This window comes from Dermacentor andersoni, chromosome 6 (assembly GCF_023375885.2).
Source record: "Dermacentor andersoni chromosome 6, qqDerAnde1_hic_scaffold, whole genome shotgun sequence".
Classification (NCBI taxonomy): Eukaryota; Metazoa; Arthropoda; class Arachnida; order Ixodida; family Ixodidae; genus Dermacentor; species Dermacentor andersoni.
The window spans coordinates 142,831,950-142,855,843 of record NC_092819.1 but is presented as its reverse complement, the minus strand read 5'-3'; the positions used below and the strand labels follow the sequence as shown (position 1 = coordinate 142,855,843).

The window sequence follows — 23,894 nt, the reverse complement described above, 5'->3', positions numbered from 1 at the left end:
CAACAGACTGTAGTGAGCGACCAACCTAGCATGATAATTGGACCTGACATTCTGGCGCAAGCTGCTGATCTCCACCGTCCTTTCCCAAATTCATAGGTTAGTTTTTACCTTTGCGGCCGACCTTTATCATAAGCATCGGTCATCCACGATCGTATTTACACAGGAGACGATATATATATATATATATATATATATATATATAATTCAAGAAATGCTTCTGTAGGTCCGGTACATTAGTAGAACAAACGAAGGGACACACGAAAAATTGCATGCTAAATGGCTCAACATTTCGGCCGTACGATTTATGTTGAATCGATGGAGGCGAACGTATTCCGTAAAGAAAATGCTGCAATTTTCGGCTGTGCTGTGCTGTGTCGTTTATACGGCGTGTTTCGTTCAATTAATTTATTGGTCTGTCCTTGCACAGGAAAACCGACAAGTCATTGGCCAGAAGCTTCATATAATTACGCATCAAATCTTATTTACAGTGACGTGGCCCAGTGACGATATCGTCTGTGGATGCACTTGTTACATTATCACCGAACATTTCTACTTACGCAAACTCTCGAATTTTGCTGGCAAAGTTTTCTCGTTGACAGAGTTGGAAAATCAGGTGCACCTTCTTTGGATGGAGATGAAATAAAGATGTGAAGTGGCAGCATAGGAAAACGTACGTATTGTTACTAAGATGTCTTGAAAATTTCGACAGATTGTGAAAAAACCTTCCCTCCTTCCACCACAACCTTTTTCCGCCTTCTCTAAATGAAATGTATTGAACAATTGCAATCAAAGGAGAAAGCAAGTTAGAACGAATATGTTCGTGTAATTCGAAAGTCGAATTTACGACAAAGAAAGGTGGTTCAGTAAAACTTGCAGCATGTCGCTAAGATTTTGCTGTCTCCTTATATATAGTGAATTAACTAAAATTGATAAGTCCAGGCTTCCCATGCGGTCTCCTACCTCTTTATATTCAATACTCGCCAGTTTCTAGATTGAGTGTGGCGTTCGTGATAGCTCGAGTAGATCTTGCTTTTTTGCTATGCAGAGGGGAGAACTCTTTTCGGGATTTCTAACAACTATTTGGCCATTTTGTGTTTATATGAAGCGAGCGTTGTTGTTTTTTCTTCGTAACACCTCTTCCTAACCAAACCAGCTTTATTACATGAGTTCTCTTTCAAAAACATTTTCTATGAATTGAGAAAACTCTCTTGTGTACCAGTGAACCCTGGTGTGCCGCCTTCGGAAAGGCACGAAGATCGGGGAACGAAAGTTTGGCCTCCTGTTCACACGTGAAATGCTTGAGTGTCGTATTTACCAGAATCAGGAAGATTACGTTTTCAACCTTTCGCGAGATGAGGCGTATCAAGCGAGCAATAGATGCCAATCTTGGCGTATATATGGGCGGCATCTTTTGCCGGATGGGAACCCCGTTGTTTTTATACCACAGAGCCTTGTGAACTCTAATAATCCCCTATTATTTATAGAGAGCTCATTGGCAAATGCGCGACGAAAAGGCAGGTGGTGCGCCGAAGCCTCGCTTTTTCCTCTACAGCGCATATCGGGGTCAAAGACGTGTTATATGTGACGTACAAACCACCATATGCGTCGCACAATTATTTAGTTTACAAGCACACATGCATGGGCGCGGGAATAGTAAAGCGATTTTATTTCACGATTGTATTACCGAGGCTCCACTGTAAGGAAACAATCTGCACAGTAAACAAGCGTCGATGCAAATTATATTTATATTATTATATCGCCATCTGAACATATTCAAACACTAAAGGTTGCTCTGTAAGATTAAAGTAGGTTAAGGCTGCTCTAGTTTTGTCCAAGCTATATTGTTTATTCTTTCCCCCTTTATTTATTATTCGGTTTGTGCTAATGTTCGAATCTTGATTCGCTAAATTCTGTTTTCTTTTCTATTGGGCCGTACAATGCCCACATACCGAACATCCTGGTAAATTGTCCTACATATCATTCGCGTGTCCATGACGATTCCATAATTGAGTACCAGGAGCCCTGTACAGGCGACATTTGTGGCATTAGTATATTTTCTTCTTGAAACCACCTTAAGAACTTGCGCTGTTGTGCTCTCGGGAATTATTCATCTTCTCAGGGAAGGAAACTCCGCAACCATATGCCTTGTATGAACCCGGATACTGTTCATCTCAAGTGCAAAATCGCTATATTTAAACTCAAATAGGCATGGCCTGTAGTAATAGGCGAACAACAAAGCAGCCTTGCGCGCGACCTTCGTCGGTCAAAGCACTTTACTTTAGAGTAATGCCACCCAACTTCGCCAAAACATCCCAGACCAAGTTCAGGGGCTATCTCAGCGAAAAACGAAGGTATGTTTAGGAAGTTTTAACTTACGGAACCATAATCACAGATCAAACAGATATCGATGTGTACATTGTGTTATTAGTCTATTTTCCGCTGCCATTCCTGCAGGTTAGACACTGTAGAGTGTAGTGCTTGGGATGGGAGATCTATAAACTTTCACAGGGTTGTCTCTATGATACATACACTTCAACTAAAGCAACTTTTGGTTCTTAATTATAAGAGACTAAATGCCTTTCTACGGGGGTACGCTAGGTATCATGCACTGTTTCCAGTATATATAGTTCGTGCTTCACTTTTATCTGCAAAGTTGCCTTGCAGCTTAAGGGCCGCCGAGTCGCGGTAAAATTCAAAAGGAACAATGGAACGTCATGAAGAAGAAACACTCTAATTTATTTCAAATTTACATATAATAAACAGACTAAGCATATAAATTTTGAAATGCAATACTGAATTCCTTCAGCAGACCTTGACTAGAAGGAGTTTGCGGCATGGCATCAGAAAATCGTTTTCTACATGTACTCAGCTTGTTTTAATGATGAACTTGAGTTGGTTCGCTCATTCATTTGTGGCAATAATGCTAAAATTGATTTTCATGCTTTAAAACTTAGTAAACCATTCGATAAGATCCTGCAGAAAAAAGTAATTATAAAGCCAAGAAAACGTGGCCATTACGCGCGGTTTTATTCTTGGATTGCAACACACCTGAATAAGCGCGAACAATTTATGTATGGAGGGGGGGGGGCAGCACTGGCATGGTCGTCTGATCACTCCTGGATTTTTGATGGGCTTTTTTGTTTTAATATATGTTATTGATAACATTACTTGACAGTTCGCAAATTTAATATTTCTGGGGCAAGATTTTTGTGTTTTTTACAATCTCTGACTCAGAAGTAACCGTTTAGGTGAAGAATTGAAGACGTTCCTCAAGTGTCATCCCCATAGCCAACTCGTTATTGCACTTGGGTTGCTCTTCGAAGAGAAATGTCTCGGACTAACACCGCATTTGAATATATATTGTTTGTTAAATAGGTGGTCCTCTAAACCTACGCATACTTGGAGCTGGATATGTATGTGCGTGAAAAGCATTCAGATGGTTGTAATGAACAAGAAAACAAAATACTGAGCCAACAAAGCGATTACGGCGGTATGCGACATTAAACGATGATGTATGAGCGCATGTCAAAGTATGTCAAAATATGGCAGGCCTGTCCAGGTACTGCAATAGCTCATGTACACTACAGACCAATCTCAGAAAAAAATTGGTAATATGTCTGTCAAGTAGATCATGAGTGCAATGGACATCCGTTTAGAAGAACGTTTAGGCGGACGTGGAAATTGCTTTTAGAAATGGCAAGTTTACATTATAATCACCATGAAAGTATTTTTGCTTCAGTTCTCTTAGGGAAAAAATGTGCATCATGCTTATTTCTTTAGGCCAGTAGATTGAGCACGTGGTGTCTGAGCGGATATATAAAGCGATGTAAAAGCGTTGACCACTACAGGACTCTGGCCGTCTTCGTCGCATCTCCTTTCTTTGCATCGATCCTAGAGGTGAGAGAAGCATACATATACAGTTTGCTATATAACTGAGCCTTGATATCCTCAGTCTTCAGTATATTTAAAGAATAGCCATGTATGACTCACTGTTTTCACAAATATGAAATTTTAATCCGACTGGCATTATTAGTCTTATGGGACGTTTCACTTGAGGTAAAACTTAAAACTGTGCAAATGCTACATAGCCAGACATAACCAAGGTAACGTTGCTTGCCGTGGCTTCGAAATACTCAGATTATTTTTTTCACTCCGCCTAATTAGATAATTATTTTTAGTATACTCAAATTCTCAATTCCTAAAATTATATGAATAGGGTTATTAACACAATTGCACAGCAACATGACAAACTCCCCATACAGCTTTCTGCTGCTCAATACGTGCGATATAAAAGGGTTTTTACGAGCATGAATGATGCCTGCGGATACGCACAAAGTGTGTTGAGCGGCCAACTGCGCTGCAATTTTGCCTGTATGTATCCACACATCCTCGACCTGGACTTCCTCACCCCGCATACTGCTCTCATATGATGTTCAGCCAATACTCTTCGCCCTGACCTGCTTATTCTGAATCCTGCTGAGCCAACCCCAAGACACTCAGTTCCGTAGACTTCGTTCGCTTGCGACCTTCGGCACGGACTTACGTTGACGCTTTGTAATCCCCACTGGTGCCCGACTGTCGCAACATCGCGGCTCCTATACACGACTTCCTCCTTACACACGGTACCACTGTTATCTGTTACTGCGAATAGCGTCTGCCGGCCAGTGGTCAACTTTGGCATGATGACAGAAGTGCTGCCACGGAGAATGTCTCTGGCCCAGCTTTTCTCATCGCAGAATCCCTCAGTGGCATCTGTTTCAATAGACTACAATACAACCGGGCATGCTGCCTAAGCATGCCATGAGCTTTACCGCCTGCTGTTTTCTTACCGCGACATATTTGACTTGAACGATAGTTTTTTAGCTCATACTACAGCTGTTAAACATCGCATAAGTACCTACGATGCCCCTCCTGTTCATCTCCGCCCGTATTCAGTGTGGCTGGCTGAGCGTTGAGTTCTTCTCGCAAAAGTTTGCAACATGCTTGCCAAGAGCATTATTGAACCCTCGTGTAGAACATGTACGTCACCTCTTGTAGTGCTGAAACTAAAAGACGGCTGAGGACGATTTTGCGCAGATCATCGGCATCTTAAATGGGTTACAAGAAAGGACGTGTGTCCTCTAACTCGCATTCTTGACGCCCTTGACTGCCTCGATCGTGCTCCCTAGTTCTCATCCGTTGAGCTTCGATCCGGCTAATGGCAGATCGTGATGAATGATCTAGACCGCGAGCAGACTGCCTTTGTAACACCTGACGCTCTTTTCCAATTCAGAGACATGCCGTTCGGTCTATGTAGATACAGTCCCTTCTTAACGGTTACAAATGGTGGACATGCCTATGCTACTTGAACGACGCTATAGTATTCTCCCCAACATTCGCTACGCACCTCGAGAGCCTCTCACCAGTCCCGGACGTTTTTCGTCAAGCCGGTCTGCTACACAACACATCAAAGTGTCAAATTGGACGTTCTTCGATATCTCGTAGATGCTAACGGAGTGTAACCGGACCCAGGCGATATTCATGGATTTAGGCATTTCCCTCTTCAGAAATGTATCAAGAATGTTCTCAGCTTCATCGGTCTTTCCTCTTATGTCCGGCGCATCATGAAACATATTCGGGACAATAGCACGACCACTGACCAAACTTTTCAAGAATAAGGGACGCTAACGAAGCATCCCTGTCCTCGCGGCTCATCAACATTCTCACAACTCAACCCGTTCTCGCCAATTTACATCCCTCTGCGCATACCCGTGTCCGTACAGATGCCAGTGGCCACGGAATCGGCTGAGTACTAGCACAATGCGAGCGCAGCAACGACCGTGTTATCGCTAACGCCGGAAGGCCCCTCTCATCCGCTGAGCGCAACTATTCCATCACAGAGCGCGAGTGTCTCACCCCAGCTTGGGCGGCTGCGAAGTTCCACCCATACTTATATGGCCCACCCTCGTCAGTCGTCATGGACCATCACGCGCTTTCCTGGTTCCACACACTGAAAGATCCTACAGGAAGGCTTGGTCGCTTGGTGTTACACCCCTCGTAATATTCGTTATTTTTCATCTGCAAATCTGGCCTTGCCCACAAGGGCGCTGATTGCCTTTCTCGCTACCCGGTCGACGAGCGTGTAGACGCCGACACTAGTACCGCCAACGACATTTTCTCTTTGTATAACCATCGCTAGCATCGCCGATGAGCAGTACCGGGACCTATCGCTACGAGTATTCTACACTATGTAACAGATGTAGCAAATAATGGCATAAAGGTAGTGGTGCTGAAAAGAGCGCCACACCTGCGGGGCAGCTGGCAGCAACTATCTCTACTAACAATGGGCTGGCTGCGCCTTAAATCTCCTTGGGGTCGGTAGTTCGTGCAACTAATCAGGCTGTGAGTCACAAAAGCAACTACTTCAGAAGAACAAAGGGGTCGTTCGCCCGTTCATTCGTTGATTGACACGCACTGTGACAGCTCATCAAAAGTTTGCAACATGCTTGCTAAGAGCTTTATTGAACCCTCGTGTAGAACATGTACGTCACCTCTTGTAGTGACGTACCGGGTATGAAGCGACAACAGGCCATAACACGGAAACCACTAACAAATAGCGTTACGGCCTCAATACTTCAGAAGAATATCCGCCGGTGAGTTCAACATGCGCCTGAAATGCGGGACAAGCGGCTGTACTTTTGCAGGTTCACCGTCGCCCGGCGCGGCTAGCGTTGAAGAAGCATCCATAAAAACCCAGTGCATGTTTGTCCCGTCTCTATAAGCTTCAGAACTCGGCAAAAACATGTGCCGTGCGTAAGTAAGTTACTAGTATTATATACGAAAATTAAATTAAATTATGGGGTTTTACGTGCCAAAACCACTTTCTGATTATGAGACACGCCGTAGTGGAGGACTCCGGAAATTTCGACCACCTGGGGTTCTTTAACGTGCACCTAAATCTAAGTACACGGGTGTTTTCACATTTCGCCCCCATCGAAATGCGGCCGCCATGGCCGGGATTCGATCCCGCGACCTCGTGCTCAGCAGCCCAACACCATAGCCACTGAGCAAACACGACGGGTTATTATATACCAAGCACTACCCATAAATGAGTACGATGTCTTCAGTATAGATATATCCGGAATCACTTGTCATTTACAACAGTATTTTTTTTTTTTTTTGCACCCGCACTATGATTAGATAATACTGTTGAGTATTAGATTCGGCAACAGCATTTAAGATGATTAGGATAAAGCAGGCGCAGTTGTTTGATGAATGAAAAAGAATGATAATCATGTTCAAAAAAGATGAAATAATAAAAAGTTAACTTACTTTTAGAAGAGGCTGAAGCTCACATGGCGAGAAAACTAGGGAAAAAAGAGCGCCATGTTTCACTGTTATGATTTTGTCAGGTTTCTGCGTTGAATCTTCCTTTTCCTTGTATTGTCATTCGGAAATAGGACTGTGTTCTACGCATCATTTCTCCGTCTGCGATAATGTTTTTTAGTTTAGTTGCTAGCTTGGTGCGACAAACACAATCAAACGCTTCAGAAAGATCAAGAAGGATAATGTCCGTTTGGGTGTGATTGTCAATACCGAGCGCGAGATCGTGTATTTCTTCGGTTAATTGAGGTATAGTCGATAAACCCCTGCGAAAACCATGCTGTTTAGGGGACAGGATGCCTTCAGTTTCAAAAAAGAAATTGTTATATGTTTTAGAATTATATGTTCGAGCAGTTTGCATGCCGTGCTCTTTTAAGATATTCGTGTGAAATTTGATTAAACGTATTTATCTTCCGATTTGTACATCGGAATAATTTTATCTATTTTCCAATCTTTAGGTAGATTTCATGTTGAAAGGGATATACGGAAAATAAGGCTAAGGTATCTGCTGCCCCACCGTGCGTACCTTTTAAGAAATTGGTTGGGTGTCTTGTCCGGACCACATGCTTTTTCAGTGTCTAGGGCAAGAAGATTAACAACACCAGCGCCTGTGATAACGAGTGGGTCGATAGTGGGAACAGTCGTTGGAACTAAGTCCGGCATGACGCCATTATCTTTTGTGAAGACCGAACGAAAGATTTGATTATATCTATTAGCTTTATTGCCTTTCTACGTGGGTTGTTCTTTATAAAGCTGGGTAGTACAGTGTTGAAGTAGTGGTGTTTCGCTTATTGGATTTCTGTTTGAAATTGTTTGCTGCAAGCGCTATTCTAGGGGTCTTAGATGGGGTATTGCCTATTGCGTTGCTAAGTTTGCGAAACCTTTTGAGTTGGCGTTTTGCATGTATAACTTCCCGAGTAATCCACGGGTTATTTTTCAATGTTTTTTTTTCGATATAACGGGAATAAAATTTGTTACACAGTGGGACACTATGTCTTTAAAATGCATTCAGACAACATTTACATCAGTCAGAGGATCGGAGGCCGATGCCGAAAACTGTTGGGATTCATGAGCTAAATAGGTTTGTATGTAGGCGTCGTCTGCTTTGTCGAAATTAAGTATAGTTTGCGCTGCGGTTTGAACTGATATCTTGTAATCTAGAGGTTATTACACATCGGAATATTCTGATCGGATATTCCTTCTTTTACTTCTACCGTCACTTGTTCTGAGGGAAAGTTACTACTTACCAAGATCAGGTCATGTATACTCCGAAAATCGTATTGCACTCTTGTGGGATATTCCACAGTTTGGCAAAAGTTAAAATGTAACATCATATCGAGAAGAGCTTCTGAAGCCTTTGTTGTGTTCTGCGTGGTAGACCAGTTAAAGTCGCGAAGGTGAAAATCACCCATAAGAATAACACGACAATTTTGAAGATGTTGCTGCACATATTCTTGTATGGCAATTATGCATTCGTGTCCACATGCGGTGCTTCGATATAGGCAGCCAACAACTATACTTGTGCATTTAGTGTTAACCTTACAAAAGATTGCCTCAGCTTCAGCTACTTCTGGAAGAATGACCAGTGGGATTGATTTCTTTATTGCTAACACCACGCCTCCACCACGTGATTGCCTATCTTTACGAACCTGTACGTAATTTGGGGGAGTGACTTCATGGCTTGAGACAGACGATGATAACCATGTTTTCATGATTATCACTATATCTGGTTCGCGATCGAGCAATAACTTTTCAAATGGCTGTACTTTATTTAATATACTTCGAGCGTTTACGTTTAACAACGTTATTTTTTCTTGCGCTCGCATTGACGTGTTGCCCGGCGGTTTACTTCGTTTTCTTTTCTTTTTTCCACGTTCCCGTTCTGTTTTTGCTACATTTTATCGTGCTTCTTTATTTCTACCCTGTCATTCTTTTCGTCATCCCAGATGAAAACACGTTGTTAATAAATAGTTTGTTGTACGCTAACGACACCTTGTCTTTATTTTCGTGGTTTTGCTTAGCACTGTCCCAGAGCTTATTTCGGGTCTCTCTAGGTTTTCGCGAAAAATCTTCCCGTATCGAGAAGTCTGAGTTCTTTAGTTTAAAGCCGTTTTTTAGTATGGTACTTTTATCTCTTGCGTCCAGTAATTTAAATATGACTGGCCTCGTCTTGTTCGGTCCTCGTCTTCCTAAGCGATGTATGCGCTCAATGGCCACAAGCTCGAATTCAAGGATTTTTGCAATTATTTCCTCGTTTACGGCCTCGTTTACGGCCGTTTACGAACGCACATTGCGCAGGGTAAGGGTCCAGGCCTTGCCTTCTTAGGTATGTTTGACACGGCCATTGCAGACTTCTGAAGTCGTGCGCGGAGTTGTACACGTGCCACTCCTGAAGCCCATATGCAAATGTCGTCTGCATATACGGTCCGCTGAACGGCTTCCGGTAATGAATCGGGGAGACGAACGAGCGCCAGGTTCAACAGGGTCGGGTTAAAAAATGGCTGTGGCTTAGATAAGGTTAAGCCCAGGATGCGAAGCATAGTAGCTTTTATTTTAGTTGTTGAACCACTGTTAAGCCTGGTGAACTGCTGTTGCTTGGCTATATTTGGTTCGGCTAGACGAAGAAACAACTCATGCGTTACTCTGCTTCGCCTTCAACAGTGGTACGTGACAGCGTTCCCGTCGACCCGCCAAGGGGTGTAAGACAATGGGCTACGGCGCAGCGACTACGCGCCCCGCATTGGACGCGGTGAGCGTCGAGCAACGCAGCGTTCGGCGCGGCAACGAAATGTGTGCCTGAGCAAGCGACGCACGCCTGAGCCTTAGAAACAGCTCGTTTCTAAGGCAACACCGCATTCACTAGAGGCGCTTTTGTACAGCTTTGAAGCATCGTACTCGTGGCTCAGTGGTAGCGTCTCCGTCTCACACTCCGGAGACCCTGGTTCGATTCCCACCCAGCCCATCTTGCAAGAGTTGAGCCCGGCTTGCAGCTGTTGTGACGTCAGTGCCCTAGCGGGAGGAGCGGGAGTTAGGCCGCAGTACCATCTGTGCGACAGCAGGCGAGCGCACGAGCTGAGACCCCGCTATGTAGCTACGCGGCCGCAAGCGAGCGCACGAGTTGAGCCTCCGCTTTTGCAGCTGTTATGACGTCATATGGTAGCTACGCGGCCAGCAAGGCGTCCTCCAGTTCTTCGATAGACAAGGCAGCGTCCTTACGAGGATCTCTGGAGCAAGGGGGGGGTAGTAGGAATAGGTGCGCAAGGTGAATAGGTGAACGCCAGAACCCCGATTCTTGCGCAGTAATCGTGGGCTACGTCGACTTCTCGGCGTCCTTGACGGAGCGCTAGGGATTTACATGGCCGGCGTTGTTGAGGAGCCGCTCGAAGTCCGCAAACTGTTCTCCAAAAAACTGACAGAGGTTTACACGGATCGGGAGGCTCACAATAGAATTTCCAGCGTTGATTTGGCAGCACAGCAAAACAACATCTTCTTTTAAATACATCTGGCCTCTGTAATCTCGTAAACCGGTTTAGTCCATCAGTGTCGTCGCTCCGCTCAGCGGCGGGTTGCACAGAGGCTCTGTATTTCTGCATCAAAATCTGTGTGTTTCAAACACGTGCGAAATTGTTGTTTCCCTAAAATTGGATGGGATTGATTTGGCTAGGCCTTTAATCTTCAGGTAGGTAGGAATGCGGTCGCTTCCGCGGGTTTCTGTATCTGCGAACCAAAGGACGGGGGGAGTGAGGCATCGCGAGACACTACCTAAGTCTAAACAACTACTGTACTTACGTCCGGCCGCGCAGAAACGTGGGACTGCCATTATTTAGACAGCAAAGTTCACGGTCACAGGCAAAGGAGACGAGGTGTTTTCCTTTGGAATTTACCTTGACGCTTTCCCAAAGTGAATGATGTGCGTTAAAGTTCCCAACAACAATCCATGGACCAGGAGTCTCATCTATAATGCCGCTCAGTCTCTGTCAGCCGAAACGACTTGATGGAGAAAGGTAGGCGCGCACTATAGTAAATAAAAGCTTGCTCTTTTTCAAGATCGAGTAGACATACAGATCACTGCCGTTAGGCAGCACTGGTTGAACAATGTAAGTTAGTTCACACTGTATGTAGATGATAACCTTGCTAATTTCAATACAAGTCGATGATACATAAGGCTCATAGCCTGTGATCCAGACGGGTTTCTGTAAGTTCGGTTCACATACGACAACAACGGGGAGTCGATTGGTGAAACGTAACGGCGAAATTCAGCAATACGGTCCACAAGCATTCCATTGCATATTACACGCTTCCTCCACTTGTATGAAGAACGGCTGACGTGGTAGAGCCATTGTGCTTGCTATTCGAGTCTCGCAAGAATCGGATCCAAACCGTCCAGCACTTGCAGTGCACCCCGAGCAGATGGCGTCTGCATGTCATTTATGAATACGCGAATTACTTTCAATAGAGACTTGACTATACCGATTACTTGGGTGTCTTGTCCTCACACGCGATCTGTGCCGTCATTAGTGCGTTGAGAACCCACCATCGATCTTTGTTCTGCTGGAGGACTTAATGTCGGAAGTGCAGGCCAGGCGTTTGCAGAAGACGTGTTAAATACGTCACCAGACGCCGTGTTGCTAGTGTGGGTGGGCGCCTTGGGAGCACCAGCTGTTGGAAGTAGCGTCTTTCTTACGACGGTCTCAGTATTTCTAGTAGACGAAGATCATGTGCGGCGGGCACGACGCCGTCACACTTAGGCGGCGGCCTCCCTGTGCGTTCAGTTGCCTCTCACCATTTGTTTTAGGAATTTCAGCTCTGTCTTGTGTCTTGGGCAGTCTTTCGACGATGCTTAATGGGGACCAGAGCAATTCGCACACTTAAAATCAGTCGCACAGCAAGCATCAGCGCTCTGCTGCTCAGAGCATTCTGGGCACACGGTCGAATTTTTGCATATGCCGTTGACATGCCCTATCTTCAAACTATTACGGCACTGAAGTGGTCGTGGAAGGAAAGGTCACACCCGATTACAAGAAAATCCAACTAACACGTGGGATGGCAAACTTCCTCGATTGAAGGTTATCCTCACAACGTGATTCTCATAGCTGACGGATTTCAATAATAGTGACATCCGCTGTGGCTCCAGTGTGACGGATATGGCTTGCCTGTTCAACCTATTCAGGTCGTCGGTTAGCGTCTCCGGCAAGAAGAGTATGGTATGAGCTGTGCCAATGTTCTTTGCCATCGCCGTCGTCCTTTTTTGGAGACGAGGAAGCAGTGACGATTCTCTTCAATCTATTTTGCCTCCCAACTGTCAAGGAATCACCGTCCTCGGATAGAACCTCGTCTTAAGCAGAGAAGTACAGCATGGTGCCCTCGCTGACTGTGTCACTCATGTAGTGGTTGCGCTTCCTCGGAGCGCTTGAGGCTGTGACGTCTGTCTCCTCCGGACGTCTAGCGGCCTCCGCTCTCATCGCCGAAGCTCTCGGGAGTGGCGTCTGACAAAAGCACGCAGAAATACATGTAAAATGAGAATTGTTGATAACGGGGTTCCGCACTAGAGTCACTTCTTCCTCTTGTCGCAAAAGTTCGCAAGATGCTTGCAAGGAACATTATTGAACCCTCCTGTAGTATATGGGCGTCACCTGTTGTACTGCTGAAAAAAGAAAGACGGCTCTGGACGATTTTGCGTGGATTATGGGCATCTTCATCATCATCAGCTTGGCTATGCCCACTGCAGGGAAAAAGCCTCTCCTATACTTCTCCAACTACCCTCGTCATGTGCTAATTATGGCCATGTTGTCCCTGCAGATGCTGTGATGGCGTAGAGGTAGAGCATTCGCCTCGCCTGCGAAATGACAGTGGTTCGAAACCCGGCGCCGCGCAATTTTCCACCGGAAAAAAAAAATCCGCGTGGTGATAAAATTGCATAAACAGGCCTGTAGTGCGTCCTGATTCCGGTGACAAGAACCGGTAACGCACTCCCTCACCAGAGCAGGATTGGCCACAACCTCCTATATGAATACAACAATCGGCATCTCAGCAGTGTTACAAAGAAGGACGTGTATCCTCCACCTCGCATTTGTGACGCCCTTGACTGCCTCCATGGTGCTCGCTATTTCTCATCCGTAGAGCTTCGATTCGGCTACTGGCAGATCGCAATGAACGGTCTGGGCCAAGAACAGGCCTCCTTTATAACATCCGACGCATTTTTGCAATTCAGAGTGATGCCATTTGGTCTATGTAACGCTACTTCCTCATTTGAACGCATGGTGCAATCCCCTCTTCACGGTTTCAAGTGGTACACTTGTACGTACTATTTGAACGACGTTACAGAACTCCCCCACACATTCGCTACATACCACGAGTGCCTCTTAGCAGTCCTGGAAGCTATTCGTCGAGCCGGTCTGCAACTCCACACATCAAAGTGTCAATTTGGACATTCTTGGACATCTCGTTGATGCTAACGAAGTTCAACCGGACCCAGGAATTATTCATGCATTTAGGCACTTCCCTGTTCAGAAATATGCCCCAAGAATGTTCTCAGCTTCATCGGCCTTTCCTCTTACTTCCGCCGCTTCGTGAAAAAAGTTGTGGCAATAGCACGACCAGTGACCGAGCCTTTGAAGAAAAAGAGGCGATAATAAGGCATCCATGTTCTCGCAGCTAATCAATCTTCTCACAATGCAACACAAGAAACCATTCTCGCCAATTTATATACTTCTGCACCTATCGAAGTCCGCGCAGATGCCAGCGGCCAAGGAATTGGTGAAGTACTAGCATAACCCAGCGTGGCAACGAGCGTGTAATCGCTTACGCCAGAAGGCTCCTTTCATCTTCGGAGCGCAACTATTTTATCATGGAGCGTGAGTGTCTCTCCCCAATTTGGGTGGTTCTGAAATTCCACCCATACTTATACAGCCGACCCTTTTCAGCCGTCATGGACCATCATGCGCTTTCCTGGGTGCGCTCACTGAAAGATCCTGCACGAAGACTTGGTCGCTTGGCGTTACGCCTCCGAAAACATTCGTCTTTTGTCATCTACAAATGTGGCCCTCCCTAAAAGGACGCTCATTTTCTCTCTCGGTACGCGGTCGACGAGCCTGTAGACTCAGACACTAGTACGGCCAACGGAATTTTGTCTGTGTCGAACCTTTCCTAACATCTCCGATGAGGAGTGCCGAGACCTGTCTCCTCGAGTACTCATGTAGCATTTGCACTCTACACCTACCGACGCTTCCGTTCACCGATATGTCCTCCAGGGCGGCATTCTGTACCGAAGGAACTGCCTCACTGGCGGGTCTGATCTTCTTGTCGTGCCCAAACATCTACGACGGACTGTGCCCTTTGAGCTCCATTACGCACATACTGCCGGGCACCTTGGGTTAACGCGGACATACGACCGCGTCCGGCGCCGTTTCTATTGGCCCGGGATCACTCACTGCGTCCGACGGTATACTTTGCTGCCTGTGATTCGTGCCAGCATGGGAAAATGCCTCAATGACTACCATCCTGTCGTCTGCAGCCGATCACCGTCCCTGTAGAACCATTATTTTGTGTTGGATTAGATGTCCTCGCCCCCTTTGAGACATCACCCTCATGAAACAAATGGCTAGCCGTGTTAGCTGATTATGCCACCCCATACGCCATAACGCGGATTTACCCGACCAGTTGCGGCATTGATGTGGCAGACTTTCTCGCACCATTTTATATTGCATCATGGAGACCCGAGACAGCTTCTACTGACTGTGGTCGTTACTTTTTATCAAAAGTTATCGCCGAAATCGTGCACTCCTGCTCCATTCGACAGAAGCTGACCACCTCATACCATCCTCAAACCGCTAGACTGACGGTTAAACCGTACCCTCAAAGGTATGCTGTCCATGCACACCCGTGAGCAAAAGTGTACGGACCACAGGGTCGCCGAACAGTCTAAATTTCTTCGTAATTAACTCGCATAAACTCAAATTGACGCCCACACAGGAAAATACCTAAGGCCAAGTTTGGATTGCAGTCCTGAATTCCAAGTTGCATTCACAGGTAGTGGTAAAAACCAGCTTTATCGCGCAATCCCTGGTCCGTATACGCTTGCTCACGGGTGTACATTCCGTAGAACCACCATGATTGAGATATTGCCCTGCTTTACGTCACATTTTCGTACAATGCTTCTCGGCACGACAGTGCCGGATTTTCTCCATTTTAGCTAATGGACGGTTGCGAACCAACCTGTCCCCTTGATACTGCACTTCCTCCCGCTGCAACCACAACTAGCGGGTATGCGCCCGACGCCATCACCCTCGCCGACCGCGCACGTCAGCTCGCCCGTACTCGACCGACGGCCTAGCAAACCACTTAGCAGCTACTGTACAACGCCCGCCATTCTGACGCACAGTTTTCGTCTGCCGCGCTCGTGCTCCTGTGGTCGCCCTCTCGTCACGTCATACTTTCAGAGAAGCTCAGTTCGCAATACACAGAACCCCACCGCTAGGTGTGCGAAGTGACGCCAGTGGCGTAGGAGATTGCTGCTCTAAGTTTGACCTCGCCTCTTCTCTGGCGTCCAGTGATGTCATGCATGTCAGTAAGCTCAAGCCCTACTGCACTACTTCCGAGCCCAACCTTTACATTCTCCGGGACTGCGCTTTTGCTGCCGGGGATAATGCTACGAACCAGGGGTGCTATAACGCAAAACTGATCGAAATTTTCTATTCCAGTTCTGCAATCAGCGTTCCGCAATTGGTCAAAAACATTTCTAGGCCATCCCCACTCCACTTGTCTGTCACGCGACGTCACGAATACCGCGATAGCTCCCCATCTGATACAAGTGTAAGCAGTGATAATGCATTATTTGACCCAACAAAATAAAACGTGTTCCTTCTGATTTGAAGAATTTTCGCCATTATTAGCCTTCGACTATTGGCCAAATGTTTTCGGCTGCACCCACTTCACCTATCTCTCACGCGACGTCAAGAAACCACGAGAACTCGCCGCGTCAAGGTGACGTGTACGCGTTAAAGATGCATTATTATGCCGAACAAAAGTGAAGTTTCTTCTGGATACCTGCAAGCTGCCCCGTTCCGAAAGGAATAAAAGGTGGCTGCCACCAATCGCTTTTTCTTTAAAACGCAAATATCAGCAGCAGACGAGCAAACGCCAATTGATGCGAAGCCACTTTGCCAAGAAAGGGCGCGGAAATGTATGCGCAATATGCCTGCGAGGAAAGCGATCAACGCCGCAATCGCGCCTGCAAAACGCTGAAGTTTTCATTCGGAAGATGTACAGCGTACAAGGCCCATCGACTGAAACGCCTTGAAGTAAGCTGCCTTTCGCTGAAGTTGACACTTTGTTAGTTTCCAGCGGCACTTTGTGCACACGGGTGTTTGGCATCATTTGTTCTTGCTCTAATCTGTGTGTTTGATGCCAGAAAGAACGCAAGTAGGCCGGAGCAGTGCATTCGGTAGACGTGGATTGTACAGTGGCGTGTCGGCAGTCTCTCTAATGTTAGTGGAGAGTGGTGGAAACGCAGGTGATTGCGAAACACTATATGTATCGGAAAAAGAGCTATTGCGTACGTATTTAGATTAGCTTAAGAGCTCTTACCGGTATTGCTGCTCGGAGTCGAGGACTAGAGACGGACTCTTGCAGCAGAACGAGAGGAGATGAATAGCCTTATACAATATGTACAGATAAAGCAGGTTATACCGTACAGGTAGCGGTGCCGAAGAACGCACTAGACCGACGGGGCGGCTGGCGGCGACTCTCTCTTCTAACAATTGGCCGGTTCCACCTTATTTCCCTTTGGCGATCCGACATCGGCAGGAACGAGGTGGGGCGGGTATCGGGCCGGTAAATGCACTCAGCAAAACGAATACCACATTTTTCAAGCACAAATGGTTCTATATAACTAAGAAACAAATACTTAAACCCACGCAAGCGACATAAAAACAAAGGCGAATCAAAATTCTGGACTAGTAGTTACTACTGTTGCGTAGGACACATAAATGAAGCCACAATCAAAATGAGGCAATTAGGCACTTCCTAGCCTACATATCCGTAAGTACAGCAAAAAAGCGGCAACACTGGCGCTCTCTTTACTCAAGCGTCCAGGAATCAGGTTTTCGTTAAAAAGAACAGCGAACAAAGAAAATTACTGTTTATAGCGAACAGAAAAGACGAATAGCTTAAAACAATGCGCTGTTTAAAGTGAAACCATTTCAGACGGGCTTGAGTAGGTAGACCGTTCGTGAGTCTGCGCACTGTCCACTCGCGAAAGAAGAATAAAGCTGAGTTGCCCGACGCACCTGCTACTTTCGAAGCGTGCTCTCCTAGTTCGGGGAGGAAGGCGCATTCATGCTGTCCTTTTGTTGGCTAGGCAGTCGCCTTTCTTTCACCGAGGAAGGGAGCGGCCACTGTAGCAGGCTTTCGAACACGCCCGACGCTTCATTACATTCGTATGCTTGGAATGCCTTGACACCACTGAGAACAGGCGGCTTTTACGGCGTCTGAAATTCGTGCAATCCTTTATTTACGGACGTGCGTCACGGCTATTCTACATTTTTACAACCGTCTAAGCTTTGGATTTAGTCCACTCTGGTTTTTCTTAACGTCTTGGCTGTTGGCACGCTTGACTCGGCACGCATCGCCGCGCGAGTACCACGTTCTCGGCTTGTGCTTTCGTCGCTTGACTTCGGCGCGGCCAGCCAAGCTTCCGATCTCGGCACTCCTATTCCAGGTACGGTGCCTTCTCGTTGCAACGATACTACCATGGGCGGCAAAACCAAGCCAACCTCGTTGTCCTCGCTACATGTCACTGCTTCTGACAGAACGGGACGGGATTCGACGCCACCTCAACAAGCCGACTCCCCCTGCGGTCTCTCCTCGGCAGGCTGGATTTTATCAACGCCATCGAAATTAAAGGGCCACTGTGAACCACTCTATCCAAAGTGACCTAAGTAGACGACGAAATGACATTGTGTTCGCGCTCGTCACACAGCCTCTACACCAGCACCCCATCATTTAATACAGATCCTGAGCTGGTAGATATCTCAATAGGTGGTCTGTCCTCGACAAGCTTCGCATTGTCACTATCACCCAGGCCATCGAAGGTGGCCTGCCTCAATGCATCATAATGCCTCAACAAAGCCTTGTTAGCCTCATCGTAGTCCCGATTCTTCTCACCAAGCAGGACTTCTAAAATACAGGCGACATAGCAAGGGAGCCATGGGATCAAGCTCTCGGACCACAGGTCCCAGCTCGCACTTCTTCATGTGCTCGTTATAAATAAGAGCAAAATATAAGAAACATTCGCTGGTCTTGAAGGCGTGAATTAAGGCAGCCTCGGGCTCTTACCAATTGAGTTTTTGAATTTGTCGTTCAAGTTCTTTCATCCAAACAGCGTGCAGTCATGTTGGCTCTCTTGCCTTTCTCTCGTGCCTCCGGCGCTTTTCTGCTTCTTCACGCCCACGACCCTCACATCTCTCTCGTAGCTTTTCCTCCAGCTTTCGCTCAACAAACAATTCCCAAGCCTCGTCAACTTCCACGACCATCACGTCCTCTGCCTGCACCATGTCGAGAATCGCTTTCCCTGTTTTTACGGAACTGGCTCAAATGCCGAGCTATTTGCGAACTTGAATAAGGTCTTGAACTTGGAATCCCTCCATCGCGATCTCATTCCTCGTGTTGCTTCTCCACTATATTGTCCCTTACCTCAACATAGAATCGAATGTTTGAATAAAGTAAATTCGTAAGTGATAGGCCACCAAAATTTAAAACCCTCTCCTAAGATCTGCCTGTGCGAGAGACGTCTGGCGAATTGAAAAGCAAACGTCAGGCACTAACCCACCTAAAGTATCTGACACCCGGCGGTCTCCTAATGGCAATCGAGTGGCGTAGCGGGCGTCTTCGAGCCTCGTATATCACAGCTTTGTATGCGCTGTTCAGATACTGGTTCGCCAATACTACAGCTGCAATGCTCTCTTTCGGCTCGGAGTCGACAATGCGAGACAATCTCTTCGAGCAGACGAAAAGGAGATGAAACGCTTTCTACACTATGTAGCAGATACAGCAGGTAATCGCGTAGAGGCAGCGGTGCTGAAGAGAGCGCCAAACCGACGGGGCGGCCGGCAGCGACTATCTCTTCTAACAATGGCTTTTTGCGCCTTAAATTCCTTTGTAAATTCGACGTCCGCAGGAACCAGGGGTGGGTGCTTGCGTCACCCACGTCCCATTCTCCTTCCGTCGGAGCAGCAGTGTTGGTGTGCCGGGCCACGTGATTCCTACGTTCAGATAACTGGAAGGGGTCGGTAGTTCATGCAACTTTGCAGGTTGTGAGTTACAAAAGCAAATACTTCAGAAGAACGGGGGGGGGGGGGGGGGGGCGAGGGGAGCGCCCGTCGCTTCGTTGATAGGCACGCACTGTGGGAGAACACCGGGTATGAAGCGACAACAAGTGCCCATAACACGAAAACAACTAAGAAATATCGTTGCGGCATCAATACTTCAGAAGAAAATCCGCCGGTAAGTTCAACATGCGCCTGAAATCCGGGACAAGCCAACGCACTTTCGTGGTTTCACCTGCGCCCGGAACAGCTAGCGTTGAAAAAGCATCCATTAAACATCAGTACATGCTTGTCCCGTCTCTATAAGCTTCCGAACTGGGAAAAAAATGTTTCCTGCATGCATAATTTACTAGTATCATACACCAAGCGCTACTCATGAACGAGTACGATGTGTTCAGTATAGATATACCCGCAATCACTTGTCATTTACAACAGTATTTCTTTCCCACCCAAAGTATTTTTTTATAAGATTGGTGAGTATTAGGTGCGGCAACAGCAGCCAAGACAATTATGATAAAGCAGGCACAGCTGCATGATGAGTCAATAAGAATGATAATCATCGCTAAAAACGATGAAAGGATAAAAAAGGTAACATTGTTTTAGAATAGGCTTAAGCTCACATGGCCAGGAATCTAGGGACGATGCTTCACTGTTATCGCTTGGTCAGGTTTCTGCGGTGAATCTTCCTTTTTCTAGTATCGCTATAAGGAAACAGGAATGTGTTGTAGGCACTCGTTCATAGCTCGGCCTTTGTAAGATATTGCCATTGGATATTTTGATTTGTTCTTCAATAAAGACAGAATGGCGTTAGGATTCTAGAAACGAGAAGTTCTACTTCAATAAATAACTCTTTAGCCCCATTCCAGTTGGACGCTGAAAATGCTCGAAGCCTATGGGGCAGAACGCAAAAATATTGCAGATATTCTTTCACGACTAAGTGCCCAACACTCAAGTTGTATTCTAGAGATCCACTTGAGGTAAGCCATTGGAATGTAGTCATATTGTAATACTATAAACACTTGCAAGATACTTCGAATACGCGGCCTATTCACTGTCACAGCGTTGCCACATTGTAAGCATAGCATTCTTGTATTCAATTAGGTTTCTTGGTAAAATATGTAGAACTCCTCGTGAAGAGTTATCAATTTTCTGTTGCTAATGCACGAATACTAGCAAGGTTATTTATTAGCAACTTCGAAATTATTACAGTTCACCCATACATTTTACGACCTTAATTGAAATGCGTAAGCAGAGGATTCGACGAGTGTAGTGATAACACATCAATCTATTATGGTCGCACGAACGATATTTAGGAAAATATATATACTTTTTTATATCCAGCTCTCAAGCCGAAGACATGGACAGCTTGCTTGGGAAATACCTCTTCGGGGTGTTTGCTGCCGTACTCGGTAAGATTACGCAGCCAATGGAGGTGTTACCTCAACTTGACGGGGGTGGGGACCCAATGGAAAGGAGATGGCGACAGCGTTTGCGCAATTTGTTGGAGAAAAGCTTCATTATTTTGGTGTTCGCGGTGATATAGGGACAAACAGATGAAAAATTAGAATCGCCTAAGATTGCCAAGAAGAATGGGGCTTCCCGGTGTCAGATTCCTTCGATTTCGATGCACAGACGAGATCATCATTATCTTTTACTGCAATTTGTCACCGATGTAATGCGTTTAGAACCTTTGGTGGGTGTGCCTTCTATACACAGATACGTTAAAAGTTTGTGGTTGCGTACGAACAGTCAATATTTAGTTGCTGTGTCAATCAGCGTTCGATTCGGCGCAGCATTTTTATTTTTTCTTATTGACGATCATGGAACAAGGGAATACACATGCGGGAGACAACGCCGTAACATAATAAAAGAACATATCTTTCTATCGTCCCTTTACTAACCGCTTGAGCCTTCTTTGTTGACTACGATTTGTCAATCAGTGCATCTGTCTTTCGGAGCCTATAACAGCCACGACAAAACTAACAAGCTGTAGCAGCTGTCCTTACAACATGTTTTTCTGTCTTCGTACAACTGCAGCATTTATACTGACACTGAATATGTGAGAAAATTGAGGGCTCTAAATATCGAGAAATATATATTCCAGTACTTGCTCTTTTTTCTCGTCCTCTTTTGGATCATACGAGCGAACCACCACCTCTGATTTGTCATTTTGCAGCTATGCTGATCATGGCCCCAAATGAAGCTGGGGCAATTCCACCTGAAGTCCTCTTAACCTTGGGACGAAATCAAGACAATGTCGAGTAACGAAGCATCAGTCTTCGGGATACAATGCTGCTGGTTTGCGTTCCATTGACGGCACCTGCTACGTAACTGAATAAAATGAATGAAGCAAAATGCACTGGAATGAATAAACAGGACATTATTGGAGACAAACTCACTTTTCTACCGAGTGTCACATTTTTTTTTAATTTGCTTTCGTGTAATCGCCCTTAGGCGCTGCTATACATATATTTCTCATTCTGTTCCTTCGTCGTATGATGCCAAAGAGTCTTTCTTAATATATTTCGTGCTAAAAATGAAGAAAGGGCGTCAATCTAGGGGCCCGATGTTTATTTGTCATATCATAGGAAGCCAACAAGCACTGACACCAAGGTACACGCAGGTGAAAATACTTGTGCTTATAAAATGAAAATGAAGAAACGGTAAATTAATGGAAATGAAGGTGGATGAAGAAACAAGTTACCGGAGGTGACGAATGATCCCACAACCTTCGCATTTCAGGTGCGACGCTCTACCAATTAGGCTACCGCGGCGCCATTTCCCCATCCACTTTCTTGGGTATTTATATGTCCTGGTAGAACTCGGGGAGTGTTAGGCAGCAGTACCACTCACAGACCTTGGAAGCGGGTGTAAAACATCCTATCTACCCCAGGCTTCCCGAGAACGTGATCCTTTTGGGTGAAGGCAACCGGTCAATACACCCACACTTGCAACTTGAAGGCATCCATGTAGCCGGATTCGGGACCCTCGTTATCTAATCAGCGGGAAGAAAGGGAGTTAATCGATGGGCCCTGTTTTTATTGATCATATCATAGGAAGCCAACAAAGACTAACGTAGGGAAATTACTTGTCCTTATAAAACGAAAATAAAGAATTGATAAATAATGGAAGTTAACGTGGATGAAAAAACAAGTTGCCGCATATGGGGAATAATCCGACAACCTCGACAACTTCGCATTATGCGTGCAAAGCTCTGTCAATTGACCTACCGTGGCGCCGCTTCCCTGTCCAAACTGGTTTTTTCAGCCACCTTCATTTCCCCTAACTTATCGTTTCTTTATCTTCATTTATTAGGCACAAGTAATTTCCCCTAGCTAGTCATTGGTGTCAATGTTTGTTGGCTTCCCATAATATTTCGTGTTGCGGTTCGGATTGGGGGACTTCAATGCTACTCCTAGGAGAAATTTTTTTTACACATTATTACACGAAGAGAACGTCGCCGTATTGCATTAGACCCGAAGTAATATTAACAGACATACAAACAAAAATATCTGTGGATAGCAGTTACACGTGAGCAACGTTGATAGGCGAAAAGCTTTTTTTTTAAAGCTTACCTAAATGCATTCGCTATTCGACCGTTTGACGCTTTTCCTTCAATGATTTGTTCCGATTTCACTTTTCACACCTGGGGCCTTGATACTCGGTTGCTTCTGTTGCAGACTTCGTTTCCGTATGGCCGAGTGTCTGTTTGTGCTAGTTGGTTACAAATCACGATAAATGTTATTTTCGCACCTCTTGCAACGACGACTGGAAGAAGACAGACACGCTGTCCTTGTGTCTCTCGTTCCCTAGTCGTGGTTCCAAGTGGGGCTCAAATAATATTTATCATGGATGGCCTATTTCTATTTTTCCTTGCCGACTTCTTAGCTCGACTGTAGGTGAACACTCCTCACTCGATGCGTGCCCTAGTACCGTTTCGTTCTCTTCACGGTCCTCTCCGCACAAATTTGTTGTTGTCGACTACTTCCATTTTTTATAGTTTTTTTTTAGAACGAGTAGCTTTGTTAAGCTATTTCGTGAGATTTCTGAGTGGTGGTATGTGGTATATCGTGGGCAGGGACTGATTGTCGCTGATTAGACTTCGATAAAAAGACGCGGTAGGGAAGCGCGGTTGCTTTAGACAAGACAAGTTTCAATAAATGGTTTGGCTGGTGGGATGGACTTATACGCCGGCAGCGGGTGGGCGGA

The 23,894-nt window shown here is 45.8% G+C and overlaps 1 long non-coding RNA gene across 2 annotated transcripts; it reads left to right on the top strand.

Annotated features, from left to right (window-relative positions):
• Positions 1–3,844: 3,844 nt before the first annotated feature.
• LOC129382760 (uncharacterized) lies at positions 3,845–22,385 on the top strand. Of its 2 annotated transcripts, none has more exons than XR_008610818.1 (3): positions 3,845–3,897; positions 21,027–21,094; positions 21,862–22,385. It is a non-coding gene; the product is annotated as an uncharacterized lncRNA (long non-coding RNA). The 2 variants fall into 2 exon arrangements; XR_008610819.1 differs by lacking the exon at positions 3,845–3,897 and adding an exon at positions 17,961–18,079.
• Positions 22,386–23,894: the final 1,509 nt, after the last annotated feature.